The following is a 4365-nucleotide window of genomic DNA, read 5'->3' on the forward strand; positions in this document are numbered from 1 at the left end:
AATCTGCGCTGTCCAATAGGGTAGCCATTAGTTATATGTTATATGTCATTGAGGGTTTAAAACGTGGCTAGTGCAAATGAGAAACTGAGATTCTGTATTTTAATTAGTTAAATACCCCCTAGTGATTAGTGGCTACCGGACTGGCCAGGGCAGCTCTAGAACTTGCCTCCACCTGTCGGTCTCTTCAAATTCACCCGAGGACTTTTTTCTAACCTAATTAGTAACCCTCACTTATTCGATGCTGCAAGAGAATTGATCCCAACCCCTTTTTCTAGCTATTACAGGTGTGCTCATTGTGACACTTCACCAAAAGCTGGCAGGGGAGACAGTAGCCACATAAAACCAGGCAGCTCGGACAGTCGCATGGGACAATGGGAGTCAGACATCAAAGAACGTGAAACCATCCAACAGAAATACTGATTGTGTCCCTGCCTCATGGACGGCTGTCTGGAGACATAGCCGGGAATGCCAGCCAACCGCCGCGACAGGCGTGGCGAAAACGTGAGCGGCCGGCGGGGCGCTGGGGCACGCCTCCGCCAGGCCCCGACCGCGGCGAGGGTGCCCGCCCGCCGTCCCACGCCGGACGCCACCGCCTCGGCCTCACGTGCACGTCAGCAGGCCTGTTCCGGTCCCCAACCCTAAGGGTGTCTCTGCGTACAGACCGAGAGAGCCATTCCCGGCCACCCCCCCCACCCCCACCCGTTCCCGCAGCAGAATCACGCCTCCTGCCCTGTCTGCTAGAAGCCCTCCCACCCGTCGCTCCTCAAAACCCCGCCTCGAAGCCGTGCCCCAGCGGCTCTTCACTCAAGGTCCCCGGCAAAAAATGGCGGCGAACCCGGGGAACCAACCATAGAGACGCCCGCCTTCCGCGGAGAGAGCGCAGGCCTCTTAGGGACGTCCGCACCTCCCTGAGAGGCGTGCCTGCCTCGGCTTCCGGTAGGGAGGGCCCTTCTAGGAGAACCGTCGGCAGTCTCCATGGTGCCGGGTCATCCGAGCCGAGTCACGTGGCGGGAGACCGCCGCCGCGGAGGCGGAGGGAGGAGAAAGGGGCGGGAGCTGGCGGAGGGAATAGCTTGAGACTCGGCGCCGACCGGGTTGTCATGGAGCCGCGGGGCCGGGCTCGCGCATGCGCCGCCTGACCCGCGGGGCCGGTCGTGGAGAGGCGACCTCGGCCCTAGGTGAGAGAGGGAGGGTTGGGCCCGGGGGCAGAGGGTTCGCGCGGAGAAAGGAGGCAGGAGTAGGGGAGAGAAGGGAAGCGACGTAGGCAAGAGAGAGGACAGGACTTTCTGGGGACAGAGGGCCAAATGGTGGGAGCAGGAGGCGGTGCGTCTATTTCCCTTTTAGTTGGTTGCTTTTGCTGCGAGGGGCGCGGCTGCGTGGGAGAGGGGATCTCGGGAGACCGGGGTCTGTGTGTGGGGAGGGGACTTCTATGGGGAGCGAGTGGGGTACGCAGTCAGCGCGGGTGGGCCCTGGTCTAGGCCTGCAGGGCTCTGAGAGAGGGGCAGGGAATGGGCAGGTGAGTGGGAGCGGGGCTGGTAACCCGGTGAGCTTAATGGGCCTCCAGCTTGGAGGTGGACATAGTGCCCCGTCCTGGGCCCGGGACGCAGGTGTGCTGTCTTTTGCAGAGACCTGTTGTCACCCACTTGGCTGGTTATTTCTCCTGGGTGGCCAGCTTGCCAGGTATGGTGCCAGGGCGTGGAGAGGTGGGAGAGAAGGTGCGCACAGTGCCAAATAAGGAGTTAGTGGTTAGGGGGTGCGTTTCGGGGAGTTCTGTTCCAGGCCCAGGGCACAGGCCGCAGCCAGGCTCCCTGTTATTGCCCAAGTCCTGGCAATACCCATTGCCTGAGCGTTTGCCCTGGGAGTCTGGTGGTATGCCAGTCACAGCACGGTCCTAGGGTCTGCCCAGTTCTGCCTTGCTGAGCTGGCAGGCTGGTGGATGCCTGGAGGGTGCTCCTGCTGGCTGGCACAGATGCAGCGTGGGCCAGTGTGGATGGGGAGGTGGGCACTGTTACTGTGAACCCTTCTGGAAGCTGGGGATTTGGAGAATTTCGCTAATCTTATCTCCTCTTTGGAAGAGGAAAATGGAGGGAGCCATATCTGGTTCCAAACAGAGGACATTGTATAGAAATGGGGTTCAGGATCTTTGACATAAATTTGCAGCCAAGTTGGAGAATGGAAATGGATGCAAAGGGGAAAATGAATATTTGAGATTTAGGTTTGCGGGGGGGGGGGTGTCTTCCCTCTGTTAAAGCACACAGACATTTCCCCAGAATGGTATCTCCCACATGGAGACCAAGACAGAATAGCTTCAAGGAAAAGCTAGTAATGTATTTCCAATTCTAACTGGGATTACTCATGTTTTTCTGGGTGGTAAGGTCTTAATTTCTATGGCCTTGTGCTTTTTTGTGTTTAAGCCTCTGCTTGGGCTTTTTCACCTCACACCTCTGTCAGTGCATGCATGTTATCCACGTGATACGTTTTAAAGGGATCTTGAGCTCTGGGGAAAGTTGCCAAGTGTCTATAAAAGGAAAGATCTGAGAGCAGCATTTCAGATCCTTTCCTTGTAAACCTTGGGTCTCCCTTTTGTCATAAGCCTAAATCTCCATGAAGATTGTGAATTAGCAACCTTTAATTCGGCTGATGGATTTGTCCCTGAGGTTTCACCTTAGAATAAGGGGTAGATGAGATACCTGTTTCCCGCAGGAGACCAGACCTGGAAGTTAGATCTTGAGATGACCATGGTGTTTGGAAATGCACAGTCTTGACCTTCAAGCTGGTCAGGTATTTCGGTGACAGCTCAGCTGCTAGGCTGTCAGCGAGACTCAGCGGGACAGAAGATTTGTTGGAATGTATTATTCTGTTGACCAGCTCACACATTAGTTGTGGGGGGTTGAGGTTGCAAAGATTTTAAAAAAAAACCAGCTTTTGAGATTGAGGAGATAGACAAGTAACTAGACTCTAAGGAGTGTAAAAATAGAAGAGCCAAGTGCTGTGGAACACTTGGTAGAATTTTATGTTATACCTATTTATATAAACTTCTATATTTATTGATTCACTTTCCATTGTGAGTTTTATGTGTACTATTCCCTCTGGGAATGTTTTGGACAATGTATCACATATGCACGTAGAAGAGGCCCAATTAGGGTCGATTCTGACAGTCTGGGGGAGCTGAAGTTGGGGTCCTTTCAACAGTCAGGCATGTGAGGATCTCAGATGTTTGTAAAGCAGCATTAGTGGTTTCCAGTCTGTGCCAGGAAGCAGGAGATGGCATGGTGGGTAAGAGCTTAGTAACCCGTTTTCAACCGCTAGTCAGCTTATGAGCATCTAACTTGATTGTCAAATAATATTGAGGAGGAAAAAAATCTTGAGGTTTTCAGACTGCCGTTTTGCGTGGCCCTGGGTTTGAGAGCAGTGGTGGTAAATGCCATCACTGTGTGCTTTTCTCGTGTCCTGGGCCTCATATGCTGCTGTGCCCGCGTGGGTCTGTTGTTCTGTTCACTGCTGAATTGATGTCCCCAGTGCCACTCCCAGGAAGGCGGTGCGTCTCCTCTCAAACAAGAGAGGTCAAGGCAGGCTGATGTAGCCCTTCGTTGTCCATCCCATCTTCCTAAGACACTAGGGCTCTCTGTTGCTTAAAAAGAACTTTACTTCGGACAGAGGCTTTCATATTTTTAGTCACTTCCACATCCAAAGTAGTCTGTTTGCTCTTCTAAAGTGGATTACACGTTCTTTATTTCCACCTGCCACCAATTTAGGGTTTAACATTTTTTGCATCTGTTCTCCCTTTAACCTATTAGTCAACGCTTGTGTTTTGATTCCACAATTATGCACATTCTCAGTGAGCCAGAAAAGTCCGGTGTATCTTCTGTAGTTCTGTTGACCATACTTTAGTAACGGTAGCAAGACCTTTTTTGTTGTCTTATCAAAAGGACTGTAGACTAAATTGGGATGCTTTATCTAAAATACCCATAAAATAATTCATATCTAGTAGGATAATGTGAAAACATTGCCAAGCACTCAATTAGTTGCAGCAAACATGAGAGCTACCTTCCTGATCTAAATCAACAGCAGGGTCAGACAAGCCTAAGTCTGATTGTCCATCCACCAGCTACACCTCCTTCCATTTTAAAGAAGCTTCCTGTTGCCTTTCGATGGTATTACTTCAGGAAGATGAAACTGTGCACATTTGTTGGGTTCCATACAAAAGGACCCTGATTTAATGAGAGATACAGTTCTACATTTTGGTCTCCTTTTTATTTATTTTTTTTATTTTTTATTTATTTATTTTTTTAAAAAAGATTTTATTTATTTATTTATTTATTTGACAGAGATAGAGACAGCCAGCGAGAGAGGGAACACAAGCAGG

The 4365-nt window shown here is 51.0% G+C and overlaps 1 protein-coding gene across 1 annotated transcript in view; it reads left to right on the forward strand.

Annotated features, from left to right (window-relative positions):
- Nucleotides 1-1030: 1030 nt before the first annotated feature.
- Nucleotides 1031-4365, forward strand: part of CIPC (CLOCK interacting pacemaker) — a 19817-nt gene continuing 16482 nt past the window's right edge. The window contains exon 1 of the mRNA XM_002914714.4: nucleotides 1031-1177. The gene's annotated coding sequence lies outside the window, so the exon portion shown is untranslated. The remainder of the gene's footprint in view (nucleotides 1178-4365) is intronic.

Source organism: Ailuropoda melanoleuca, chromosome 14 (genome assembly GCF_002007445.2).
Source record: "Ailuropoda melanoleuca isolate Jingjing chromosome 14, ASM200744v2, whole genome shotgun sequence".
Classification (NCBI taxonomy): domain Eukaryota; kingdom Metazoa; phylum Chordata; class Mammalia; order Carnivora; family Ursidae; genus Ailuropoda; species Ailuropoda melanoleuca.